The sequence below is a fragment of the Sorex araneus genome, chromosome 3, assembly GCF_027595985.1.
Source record: "Sorex araneus isolate mSorAra2 chromosome 3, mSorAra2.pri, whole genome shotgun sequence".
NCBI classification, from domain to species: Eukaryota; Metazoa; Chordata; class Mammalia; order Eulipotyphla; family Soricidae; genus Sorex; species Sorex araneus.
Genome location: NC_073304.1, coordinates 232,669,294 through 232,682,680, shown reverse-complemented (window position 1 = coordinate 232,682,680; position 13,387 = coordinate 232,669,294).

Below are 13,387 nucleotides of genomic sequence, written 5' to 3'. Positions count from 1 at the left end.
TGTCTGACACCCTGAAGATGCTTGGATTAATGGCCCAGCAGCAGATGGAACTTCTGAATTGAGAGCATGTCACAGAGATCTATTTCCTCTCTCTCTCTCTCTCTCTCTCTCTCTCTCTCTCTCTTTCTCTCACTCCCTCTGTCTTTCCCTCTCTCTCTCTGTACAACTTTCCATATCTATTTTGGATTCTTGAAACCATTGATTGATTATTTATATAATAAAGTTTTAAATTTGCAAGCACCATGGTTTATAAGTTACCCATCATAGAGTTTCAGGCATACAGTGTTCCAACACTACTTTGCCACCGTTGTAGTTTCCCTCCACTGCTGTCCCCAATCCCTCCCACCCCCACTCTCCCTACTCCTTATCCCCCCAAGCCAGTCTCCTTAACAAGCACAATTTTAACTTTGCTTACTGGAGTTTGGGTGCCATGTTAACAGTATTGTTGGCTCTGTTATTTAGATAGCGACATATTTCTGAGTTCCTTTTGCTTGTTTGTTCAGGGCCCGTAGCTGGCATTGTATACAGGACCTACTCTTGGCTCTGGGTTCAGGAATCACTCCTGATAGGGCTTGGGGAACCAGTGCAACCAGGGATTGAATTGGGGTCTGGCATATGCCAGGCAAGTGCCTAAACTCCTGTACTATATCACTGACCCTGGTAGGAAAACTTGAAAACAAAATGCTTAGAGCTCAAATCAATTCTAGAAGTATATTTACAGGGGAGTCTCACCTTCTAAAGGTCTGCAAAATCTGGGAGGGGTCTCAACTGCTAAAGGTCTGCTTCTGTCTTCTCACCTCTTTATGGTCCTAACTCAAAATTTATTTGTTCATTGATATATTCCTTTACTGGATGCTGACTCTTGGCAGAGAAATTATACAGATTAAAAAATAATAAAATATGGAGAAGTGATCAGAAAAAGCACGTAAGTCAAACTTTGCAAAGTACCAGCTTCTAGGATGACTTTTGACAAGGACACAATTTCTGGTTTAGGAGCTAGTGTTCCATTCTACTGAAAGGTAGGAGATGAAATTCCCTGTCACAGGAATAACATTCCAGAGATGACATTATTCTTGCTCCGCAATATTCACCTTGGGTGCCAGAGAGATAGCTTAGCGAGAGTAAGGTGCTTACATTGCATGTGGTCAACCCCGGTTCTTACGGTTCCTTGTGTCCCTCCAAGAGTGCCACCTGAGCACTGCTTCATGAGTAAGCCCTGAGTACAGAGCCAAGGAGTAAACCCTGAGTGCAGTCATGCATGCTCCACCTCCTCCTCCCTCCCACCAGCCCACACCCCTCCAACCTATAATGGCAGGCCTGGCCCCCCAACAAAATAAAACAAAAAGATTTGCCTTGGACAGTTTTTTTAGCCCCCCAAACATCCAAGAACCCCTATTTAAGTTATAATTTCGTATCTGAAAATGGTGCTAGGATAGGGGTTCTTCCTTTCCCTCTTGGTTTTCAGGCCTCCAGAGAGGGGAGACCATTTTTAATTCACTCCCGACTCTAACACCTTTATTCTGAACACTGAACGTTGCCTTCCATGCTAGTGAGGTCTTCAGAGCCTCTCACCGTGATAAAGAGTCTTCTGCCCCAAATTGCCCTCTTTGTAATTAAACTGGACCATTAAACCAGCAGAAAACACAAATTAAATGATCATTAGCTTGATGATGAGTCATTGTACTTAGATTTACATGTTGCCTTTTATGTTTAAAGAGCTGCTGAGCATTGGCTAATTAGTCTACAAATGAAGACTGTTTCCAGCATTACTCTATAATCAGGTCACCTCAGGAAGAAGCAAAGGGACTGTCGAGGGGGTGCCAGGGAATTTTGCAGGGCTTCATGGCATTTCTATTTTTCACTGCTCAGGTAAAATGGCCAGACCAAACACCTATTGCCAACTCATTACTATTTATTTATAAATAATTTGTTTTAGAAGACCAAAGTTATGTAACTGATGAGGAGTTAGGAAGAAATATAAATGAATAATCAAAGTACTGCCTTTAATCAGAGCCTTTTGGATTATGTTTTAAGATTTTATTCCCCCTTGCAGAGGGGATGTGGGCCAATTTCTTACATGATATGTGGTTGACTGCATTTTTCTCTTTCACCAGTGTACATGTTTATAAAAATCATTGCTGTCAGGAGCTGGTAGAGAGTTGAGAGCTCTTCTAGGTTTCAGTTTTTCTGAGTTAAATATTTGAGATGGGGCAGAAATAAATATATATTGAGAAACTGATCAACAGAATTTGACGAAGTGTTTTGGGGGCAGGAGAAGTTTATGACTCAGCAAATTGCTGATTTGTTTATTCATTGATCTCCGTGATGTCGTGCTGGACAGTGGAAAGGGGTATACACGGACAAACTCATGACCAAAGCAAAGAGAAGAAAAGGAACCATGACCAGTAACTAAAGAAGGTCCCAGTGTTCTCATCTGTAGGTTGGGTTGTTGGGTATATCTGATGAAATTTTCCCACCTTTCTGGTCCATTGTTTTCTTACTGAACATGCCCAGGATCATAACTAATATACTTGTCTTCATGGGAGACGGATGTAACCGTGAGTGAATTTGGATCAAGGTCCTGCCTCTGATTGATTTCAAACTACCTTAGATAAAGTGCTTTGTTTTACCAACTTAGCACCTTATCCATATATGAAAAATAAGTGTATTGGGGAGTTTTCTTATTAATTTTTTTTGAAAACTTGCATCTCAGCACCTAAAAATCACTTTTTCATCTGTCCTTCGCTCACTGCTTATTATGGTGATGTGTTGTTAATTTAGAGTTTGGTAAGTTGTGTCTTTGGGAGTCATGACTTAGTTTTCTCCTTATGAAGAAGCAGTTTTTAAACTAGTCAAGACAAGCATATAGATGGACCGTGTCCCACAGGCATTCTGATAGGATATTTGGGATGGGAAGTAGGACTGTTCGAAGAGCTAATAAGCAGAGATTGCAGTTAATTTGGACAAAGATAAACAAAGACATGCTTTTAACCAACGAAATCGAGATGAAATGAGTTGGTGGAATTAAGCCTGGACATCCTCATGAGCCAGAATGGAAAGTTAGAGACTAAAATACATCGAATATCAAAGACAATGCCTCTTTCCAAAGCACATACTTGGTATTTGAATCAGGAGTCTTCATAAGCTCAGCAACCCCTCGGATTGTAGAAAAGAAAGATAAATTCCTAAAAATAGCATGGCTTTCATCCAACAATTCTGTGATTTGCAGATGACCAGATCTGAAACTTGAATCATTTTACACCTTGGGATTTGTGTGCCTATAGTTTAATCTGTGAGATATGTCCACAGACAAGTGACTCATGGAAAACAGAATCAGTCTAAACCCCCACGTTGGCTCCATTCCTTTATCCAATCAAGAAAGTCAATTTGGTTTGGGATTTTAGAGTCTCCCTAGATAGCCCTTGCCTTTATACAGATCCCCCTTTTGCAACTCTAACCCAGGTTTCTTTAGAAATGTACTTAAGGTCTTGCTGGTGATGGAGAATTATTTGGGAAAATGGAAAAATCCTTTTCCCTAAGGAATCGCTCTTCCTGGGCTTCCTAATAACTTGGGATGAGTCTTTGAGCCTGTTTTATAGAGGCAGAATAGTAGGTAATATGGAACCTTGACATCCATTTGGAAGGTATGTAGCAGCAAAGAGAGAAAGGACCTTGGGTCTTTTGTGGCTTTTGAATGATAATTCCCACAACGTCATTGCTGGCTAAGATCTCTTTTGAAGGAGAAATAATGAAACAATATCCTGGAACTCATTTATCTCCTAGGAAACTGAAACTCACTTCTCTCGGAGTGGCTAATGCCACTGCCCTTTCCACCTCAAAGACTGAGTGGTCCTGGTGAGAGTTTAGCGTCTAGAGCCAAGTGCCAGTCTTGCCGTGACCAATGCCAACTGGATCCCCAGCACCACTGGAAGTGACTCCTTGGCACAGGGCTGGCAGTAGCTCCTGAGCACTGCTGAGTGTGCTCATCCCCTTCCCCCTCCACACACACACACACACACACACACACACACACACACAAAAGAACCATCAAACAAACAAAGCCTCAGAAAAAGCTAAAACTAAAAGTCTAGGATCAGGGAACATGACTCAGAGGTAGAATGTTTGTCTTGTGTGTGTAAAGCTCTTGGTTTGATTTTGGGACTGCAAAAGAACCAAACCAAACTAGAACCAAAAAAAATGTTTGTTTTTTTTTTGCTTTTTGGGTCACACCCGGAAATGCTCACGGGTCATTCCTGGCTCTACACTCAGGAATGACCCCTGGCGGTGCTCAGGGGGCCATATGGGACGCTGGGAATCGAACCCGGGTTGGCCGTGTCAAGGCAAACGCCCTACCCGCTGTGCCATCACTCCAGTCCCCGAAGCAAAAATAAATGATTAAGGAAGCAGCAAAAGATTTGTTCTCTAACATTTGAGATGATGCACCCAGTCACTTAGAAGCAAAGGAAGGGACCGGAGTGATAGCACAGCAGGTAGGGCATCTGCCTTACATGCTGCCAACTTGGGTTCGATTCCCAGCATCCTGTATGGTCCCTTGAGGACCGCCAGGAGTGATTCCTGAGGGCAGAGCCAGGAGTGACCCCTGAGCATTGCTGGGTGTGACCCAAAAAGTAAAAGAAAAAAAAGAAGCGAAGGAAGAGAACAGAAATAGCACAACAGCATCAACCACAGAGAAACAAAGTCGAGGAGACAATGAAGTCCCTTGTGATAGCACAGTCATGGGTGCTGCCCACTCATCTGCTCACATGAGACAACTTTCTTCCTCGCCAGAGCTGCCATCCCGGCTCTATGATATCTTAGAAGAGTTTCAACTCACAGAGTCAGACAGGACCCATTCATGGTTGGTGGGGGCCCCTGGAAGTTCTTCTAGCTGCAAAATGGGGGAAAGTGACTACTTCGTGCTGGGGGAGTATTGGTATCTGATGTCACTGTCACTGTCACCCCATTGTTCATCAATTTTCTCAAGCGGGCACCAGTAACATCTCCATTGTGAGACTTGTTGTTACTGTTTTTGGCATATCAAATATGCCATGGGGAGCTTGCCAGGCTCTGCCATGCGGGTGGGATACTCTCGGTAGCTTGCCGGACTCTCTGAGAGGGACAGAGGAATTGAACCCGGGTCGGCTGTGTGCAAGGCGAATGCCCTACCTGCTGCGCTATCGCTCTAGGTGTCTGATGTAGCACTGGAAAACCCGTGCTGACACCCCAGGGGGTGTTGACCATCCTGTTTAAGAGAACAGGGTGAGAATGTGTGTCACGCAGGAAGCACGGGGCCTGGTATGTTGGAAAAACATCACTTTCGCCAGGCTTGTACGAATGAACCAAGGAACGCACCCTCTCTGCCCTCCCCATAACATCCCGTGTACCTTGGGATCGCAACCTTGGCCACTGGGAATGTGATCAGGGCTCACAAAGCCCCAGGTCAGTGCCATCTACCCTCCCAAGGACCTTCCAAGGCAGTGTGCGGGTGTAGACGGGATGGCTGTGTGATTCGGAGCCTTGGTTCTTGCTTTCTCTGAATTGGGGATGAGCTCAAGTTCCTTCCCAGGAATGCTTTCAGCCCCGAGAGAGACTCTTGGATCCCCAAAGTCAAAGTCTGACAATCTTCCTGGAAATCACAAGGACGCGTGCATATGAAACACCTGCTGTGTTGCAGAGGATCTCTAAGTCTTTAGCTTCACTCCTTAAGCCCAACAGTGAGCTATCGACCTCTTGTGTCCCAGTGTCACCGGCCAAGGGACAGGGACACCGTGGACATGGAGATGGAGGAAGTCACTCAGGGTAGAAGAATCCATCAGTTGGAGCCAGGAGGCAGAGCCATGTGAGGTGACCTCTTGCCGTCAGCTCTTTTACACCCCACTTTCTTCACCTGCCAAACGGGCCAGCAGTGACCGTGGGCTCCCAGGCTATGCTGAATTAGATACTTCCAGTCTAGGTGAGACCATGTCGGCAGCTTTCAAGCCCGGGCAAAGATGCTCTCATTGTTCTCCCATTGGCTCATCCTTGCCAGACAGTCTGAAACTGGATACCATGGAGATAACAGGACCCCTCTCCCCCAGCCCTCATTCCCCCAGCCCTGTGGAGCAGGACCCTTTGCTAGTCCAGGGCAAAGTCTGATTCCTTGGAATCCCATCCTTGGAGGTGGAATTTAGAGCGAAGACTTGTCCCAGACTCTCAGCTCAATCTAGCGCTCCCTTTCCCCCTAGTCTGCTTTTGCTCTGAGACACCAAGCCAGGTGGCTCCTCTCCGTGTGGTGCATGACAATGGGAGCCCCTGCAGATTCCACTACCGGAGAGAAACAAGGAGGAACAAGGTTGGGGGTGGGGCGGGGTGGGGTTTTGTGACCTGGATGTAGCCTTGAGGTGCAAAGGCACGCGGATTCGGTGTAAGACAGCAGTGTCTTCCAGGAAACAACAGGCCCAGCACTCAGGAGCTTCGGTTTGCGTTGGGGGAGAACGCCCCCAAACCATGGGTCTGTGCTCCCTGTCTGTGGATTCCCTCTTCCCCCTACCTGCCCTTGCACGCACGCACGCACGCACGCACGCACGCACGCGGCACTGGGCCTGATGAATGGAACCTCTAACATGAACGCTGACATCAGCAGCTGAGCGCTGCAGGCTCAGAAAGCCCCCCAGGTGCAGCCAGTTTATTTTCAGGTGTGGACAGGCCGGTCATTAAAACCAGAGCCAGATGGGGTCTCCTACCTAAACTCAACACCTTGGCCGCCCCGCCCCTGGCCGCGGCGCTCTCCAGGCTGCCGAGAGCCCGCCCCTTTCCTCGTTGGGCATGCAAACCTTTCACTCATCAGAGGCCTGCAGTCCTTTGGAAGCCTCGGATATGTCAGTATCAGGCCCGTAATGGAAGCCATGTGTTTGCAGAATGGGAAAAATCTGGCATCTGAAGGGTCCCGACGTCTTGCTGGAAGTGGGTCTAAAGCGAAGCCCACGTGGAGGCTTGCTCTTTGTTGTATTCTGGTTCCCGGTCCCCGCCCCCCCCCCCCCCCCCCCCGCCCCACACACCGCACCCCCTTGCTGATTGATTGACTATTGACAATGCTATCCCAAAGGACCCCTCTTCAAAACATCAAGGGCTCCTTTTCCAAGGGAGCAGCTGAGAAGGATGGACTACGCATCAGGGCCCGTGCAATCGAGTAATATGACGATTGCAGTGATTGTATCACGGCTTTCACCCCTTCAGAGCTGGGTGCTGGCTGATTTCTTAGTTCTGAACCGAGGCACAGAAGCTGGCATTGCCATCGACATTTCGTGGGCCTTCAGGAGGGTTAGGGAGCCTTTCTGCCAGAGGAGAGGCAGGGGGGAATCATTTTGAATTATACCTTCCCTTCCCACCACCCTCGGGGCATAAGAACTTGGAAAGCCGGCATCGTGATGCTGATTTTATAGCTCAGAAAGTTGAGATTCAGAGAGTTTGAGTCAATTTGCCAAGAACAGGGGGTTTGGCTAGTGAGCCGTGGAGGGATGGAGCACCTAATAATAATCAGTGTCATCTGCTAGCTGCCTGCAGGGCAGTGCGGAATCGCGAGAAGGGGTTGGCTTTCCAAGAGATGAGGTGCCGGCTTGATGCACTGTTACAATAGCATAAGCAGAAAGAGCGAAAGTCCTGGAAGAACTTGGTGTTTCATGGAAATGCCAAAGTGCCCAAGTCATTAGGAAAATGATAAAAAAAAAATTGTCTGGACATCTTTCATTTTTTTATCCCCCCTGGGGGTGGGGTGTGGGGGGGGTGTTAGGACATAACCAGCAGTGCTAGGGAATACTCCCAGCTCTGTGCTCAGGGGTTACTCCTGGTTCTGATCAGGACACGAAGCTGTGCCAGGGGTCAAACCAGAATTGGCCTCAGGCAAAGCAAACACCTTAAGCTCATGTATGATCTCTCCAGCTTTAGGTCTTTTTTCCTCATTATAATTTTGTATTTTAGTAATAAAATAAAAATGTGAGTGACTGGAAATAAAGACAGTGCGTTATTTATTTGTCCTTCACATTCATCACAAGTCAGCCAGCAGGCAGGGGGGTGAGGAGACGGGCTTGTGGTCCTGTACCTCTTTCCCTTGACTGAAGAAAACAAGTTGGTGGACCATCTACCAGCTGGAACGTTCCAGTGACTCAGTGGGCTTTGGGGTGGCAGAGTGGAGGCTGTGTGCGTTAGCTCTTTATGCCAACCCTCTTCTCGAATGAGCCTTATTTCTTATCCCCTCGTAGTCCAGTGGCTAATGCCAGTGCTAAGGAGATATCTGAATTCAAGGAGGCAAGGAAAGCCAACACCATCTCATGCATGAGTGGGGATCCGCAGCATATTGGAGAACTTGACACCCACAATTTTTTTTCTGATCAATAGATCGGTAGAGGAATGGATTGAGATTTTTATATATTTGATAGACAGATACCTGCATGGATTGATGACTGATTTGTCTAGATGGATAGACTAAGCAGATGGGTTAGACAGCCAGACAGGAAGTGAGGGAGGTCAATCATCTGTTATAGACTCCACTGGCCCCACCAAGATCTTGATGCTTTCCCGGAGGGAAGGAGAAAAGGCAGGCAGCCCTTTCCTGGCTTGAATAAATGCAAATGAGCCTTCCTGGGTGGGGATACATGCAAATGAGATTCCTGCACTTTTCCATCTGGCCTCCCTTCCCTGACACCTGGTACCCATTGAACTTGCTTTCTCCGGGAGTGGGACTGAATTACTTGCTCCCTGCACCCCCCACTCCTCCATGGTCTTCATGCTGCTGCCTTGGGCCATATATAGCTATGACTTCCGGGCTGGCCTCATCCCAGGGTGCAGCTTGGAGGCCTCTGGCTCTTGGTTGGCCAGTGGCTCTGGGAACTGATCCATGAACAATGAAGAGCTGGATTCAGATTTAAAACCTACAAGTTCTTCTAGGCAGAGATGGTCTTCCTGATCCTGCCCTTTGCAGAAGGACAGAAAGACAGATGGAAGCCCTTCTCAGGGACCCTGGCTTAGGTTCGCTGAGAAGATAGGGGTATACCCTTGGGGGTCTAGCCCAGGAGGGAAGTTGTAGATCACTTTGACTTCCGCTGATCTGCAAACCCCCTCAATCATGAAAAATGAGTTGCCCCACTCTCTTCCTTTTTAAAAATATTGTTGTGCTTAGTTCAAAGTCAAGATATGGAAACAACCCAAACGCCCAACTGTGGATGAAACTGTGGAGAAGTCGTGATGAAGAAACACAATAGAACACTCTGCAGCTCGAGGAAAGAACAAAATCATGCAGTTTACTGCAACATGGATGGAACTAGAGGATATCACACCGACAGAAGGGAAGGGACAGATATAGAATGATCTTTATCATAGGTTGGACTTAAGATACCCTGCAGGGGAGCGACAAAGGGCCAAAGGCAACACAACTGGAGTAGTGATCCACACAACTGAGTTGTTGTTGTTGTTGGTGGTGGTGCCGGGGCGTTGAAAAGGAAGAGTGTTGGGTCTTTGGGGGAGGGAGGTGGGTACATGGGTGATGGGTGTGGTGTTGGAATGATGCACACGGAAAACCATCATTAACAGTACTGTAAATCACAGAAAAATCAAAGAACTCAACAAAGGAAACAAAACAGCTTCTTGTGACTGGGCAGAGAAGATGGCTGCTTTGAAGTCTGGAGTCGGCCTTTGGTCAAGCTGCCAACCTGTGGCCCTTGAAGCTCTTTCTCAACCTGGTCACATGTCTCTCATTTGCTTGACCCCTGACCGATCCAGGAACCAGAACGTTGGGGTTACAGCTCCAAGTAACAACTGGTCCTCTGCTAAGTGAGAGTAGGATTGGTGCCAGACTTTAGGTTGCCCTTCTGTCCTCGTTGATACTATCCTTCTCACTACAGCAGCTGAATCCTGCAGAGGTGGGTTTAGGAACTTCTTGTAGTTCAACCTAACGACTTGGAATTAGGTTTATTGTCCCCCCAGAGTCAATGGGATAACCCTCCTTCCTTGGAAGGCATACTCACGGAAACAGATAGTGCTCCTGAGAAGTGCCCAGCTTCATGCCATTACAGTACCATGCGGACTGGTAGGGGGCCTACTCATAGATTCACCCCAGCTCCATTCTTTTGAGAAATAAAAGGCAGTGCCTGAGAAGTTGCATTGTAAGTTTTCATTGTATGGTTCCATCCTATGGTTCCATCATATGATGGGTGCAAGTCGTCCGGGAGTCTGGCTGTGCCACTGTGGTCATCTTTAGGTTGGCCTCAGCTCTGCAGAGCTCCCAAAGGAATAGATTTGACATGTCTTCAAAATCCAGATGTAAACTGAGCTGTTTTCAAAAGTAAGGTCGCGTTAAAAAAATAAAAGAAAGGATTTCCTTCTTTTCCTTTTGTGGCTCATTAGCATCTTTTTTCTCTCTCTCTCTCTTTTTCCTTTTTCTCTCTACTGGAAATGAGAAGTATTTCACCCTGGCTTGCCAAATGATTTTTATCTTAGTAGAAAAAGAACTTGCTATTTCCTGAAAATCTCTTACCACCACCACCTCCACCTCCACCACTTCTACCCCCCCATCCCGACTTTGCTGTTTGAATACATTCTGTGCTGGGAATCAAAGTCAGGTAACTCGATAAGGAGTTAATGAAAACAAATGAATTCTGTCTGTGTTGGAAAGAGGCACGTTGGCTTCACAGCTCTATCTTCTGTGTTTCCCGGCCTGGGCTCCTTCCTCAGAGTTATGCTGTCGCCAAGTGTAGGCATTTGGGAGAAATAAACAAGAAGTGAACCCCCTTTCCCCACTGGACTAAGGTGATTATGTATGTGTGAATTATTCTGATAATTTGGGGGCGGGTGGGAGAAATTTTATTCTGACACATCTGGCTAATTGCATCTAAAGGATCATTTTGGACCCTTGGTTATGTGGCCAATTTGCATGAAATCTTGGGACACGGAATAAGAATTTGAAGTAGCATTTGTGTGACAGCTGAGAAAACAGTATTTTAATCACTCCAGCTAGGTCTCTCTTTCCGGCAGGGGCTAGCCGGGGAGTCTGAGGTGTGTCTTGACATTCCCATCCTCCCCCTCTCTAACGCTCCCACCCACTAGCCCAGACTCCCAAGGCAGCACAGGCCATTCTCTGTGATCTTGCTGGACTCGGGGGAAGACTTTCCGGTCGGAGGAAATAGGTCTCTTTCAAAACTGGTAGTTTTCAATACTCTTGTGTGGCCAGTGAACATGGACAGGATTAGAGAGAATCAGGCTAAGGGAAGGAAGTCAGAGAGAGAAGGACAAATACTGGATCTTGCCACTCATCTGTGGTCTACAGAGAAAAAAGACAAGGGAATCGTGTCAAATAAAGACAAACTCTTGACGTTGGATCACAGGACTCCGATTGCTGAGCAGTAGAGGAAGGGATTGGGTTTCGGGGTGACAAAGAGGCAGATAGGAAATAACATAAGGATGGTTAGTAGAGGACCTTGGGGAAATTATAGTAATTACCTCAAAACCATAAACCTGAGTTCTATTGTAATCATGTTACCCAAACTATTGAAAAGGCAACAAAAGCCCTAAATGCTGATTCCTAAAAACTTAAGAAGGAGGTATCTAAAGGACATGAGGACGCACTTGGTGCCCTATTATGTCAACTCAGGAAGTTTGATGTCTCTAAGACTAAAGAATGAGGGTATTGGAGAAATTGATGTGTGGAATACCGTGCAGACAGGTGACTTCCGATCAAAATCTATAGGGGACCAGTGTCCAATTAATATTGGCATCAGGGAGCATTTTGTGACTCCCTCTTCCAAGTGGATAGTGTAAAGGTATTAGAAGAATCGGAGAATGCAAGGTGGAGTAAGTTGGCGATATTTCTGACACAATTCCATTATGTCTTCCCTCTCTTCCCCATAGAGATTTCCTCCATGGGGCCATACCTTCTTCTCTGTCAGTAGTGGAGCTCAAGTTTTTTTTCACCTCCACTCCGTGCTCATGGCTTCACACTGCAATGGATCTTTATAGTCTCTCCTAAATAGGGAGGTCTTTTTGATTTACTACAAGGAACTACAAGGAACATGGACTGGAGCAATAGTACAGCGGGTAGGGCGTTTGCCTTGTACGTGGCTGACCCGGGTTTGACTCCTCCATCCCTCTCGGAGAGCCCAGCAAGCTACCGAGAGTATCCGCCCGCATGGCAGAACCTGGCAAGCTCCCCATGGCATATTCAATATGCCAAAAACAGTAACAACAAATCTCACAATGGAGACTTTACTGGTGCCCGCTCAAGCAAATGGATGAGCAACAGGACGACAGTACTACAACAGTGCTACAGTGCTACAAGGAACATAAAAATCTATTTGTTGATAAAGACTCAAGGAAGGTCCATAATATTTACCCCCCTCTAGGTGTTCTTTTGTGGGGGTCGGGGGTGGGGGGCAAGAATAGGATTTGAACCAAGGCCAAATATTGGATCTTCCTTGGTTCCCAAAGTCTTTCTAGTCAAGTGAGCCTTGAACCATGTTTAACTGTGCATGAATTTTTACATTTGTGCAAAGTGTAAGGTCTTAGCTGGGAAACCAACTCACTAGGTATTTTAAAGTATGACATTTAGGGCTTTGGGGAAATGTTCAAGGACTAGTTCATGGTAAGAAGCTTGCCACAACTGAGGGGGGAGTGTGGTTAGGACAGAGAAGGGACCACTATGTTAATGATAGTTGGAAATGATTACTCTGGACAAGAACTGAGTGCTGAGATGAGGTAAGGTGATAGACATAATGACCTTTCAGAAACAGTATTGCAAACCACGGTGCCTAAAAGGAATATAGAGATAGAAAGAGTGGGAGAGAGAAGAAAACGTTTGCCATAGATGGAGGCTGGGGTGGCAGGGAAATGAGGGACATCGGTGGTGGGAAATATACACTGGTGAAGGAATGGGTGTTGGAACATTGTGTTACTTAAACCCAATCATGAATGATGTTGGAATTATGTATTTCACAGTGATTCAATAAAAACTTTAAAACATTTTAAAAAAAACCAGGCAGAGCTAATCAGAGAGAATTTGAAATCAGAATATTGTGACTCCAGAAAACAATTTCCCAAAAGCCCAGAATAGTTGACCTCAAACCATAACTCAGGCTCTGGACTTATAAATGCTTTATTCCACCACCCCCTTTCTCTATCTCTCACACACTAGACTCATCCTATTTTTCTCATTAAGCAGGAGACGGAAGTTGCCCCCTTATAATTCTTCATCATCACACATCCCTGTGAATCAAGATATCATATAATGTGGGGCTGTCATATAATGCTCTGAGATTAAAATGAAGTTACAAAGTGTTGTTTTAGTCAATATGGAAGCCACTAGGCTAGGCATCTCACCAATGAATATTTGAAATGTGGGTAGCAGGGCTAGGAACTAGCTGGC